Below are 320 nucleotides of genomic sequence, written 5' to 3' on the forward strand. Positions count from 1 at the left end.
CAGCCTTACAAAACTCTGGAATAGCTGAAATCCTCCTGCCCCCCCCTTAGAAACAAACAAAAAGCCTTGGGGAATTTCCTTGCAGGGGCGGAAGAACGGGCTCTTTAAGTGTATATTTAGCCTAAAGTTGGGTGCTGGCTGTGGGACGCTGTGATCTCATCGTGGCCGAGGCGGCCCCGCGTTCACGGCTGGCGCAGGGCACCCCGCTCCGTTCCCCCTGCATCAGTCCCCTCGTCTCCCAAAAAGCTCCCACCAGCCCCGGGGCGGGCGAACGTGCGGACACGGGGTGTCAGCTGGAGGCTGCTCAGCTTCCCCTTGCG

At 60.6% G+C, this 320-nt stretch overlaps 1 protein-coding gene across 1 annotated transcript in view; it reads left to right on the forward strand.

Annotated features, from left to right (window-relative positions):
• Positions 1-320, forward strand: part of SP1 (Sp1 transcription factor) — a gene marked incomplete at both ends in the record, with an annotated part of 13,303 nt that overhangs the window by 2,190 nt on the left and 10,793 nt on the right. The window lies entirely within an intron of this gene.

Source organism: Phaethon lepturus, unplaced genomic scaffold (genome assembly GCF_000687285.1).
Source record: "Phaethon lepturus isolate BGI_N335 unplaced genomic scaffold, ASM68728v1 scaffold23484, whole genome shotgun sequence".
NCBI lineage: Eukaryota > Metazoa > Chordata > Aves > Phaethontiformes > Phaethontidae > Phaethon > Phaethon lepturus.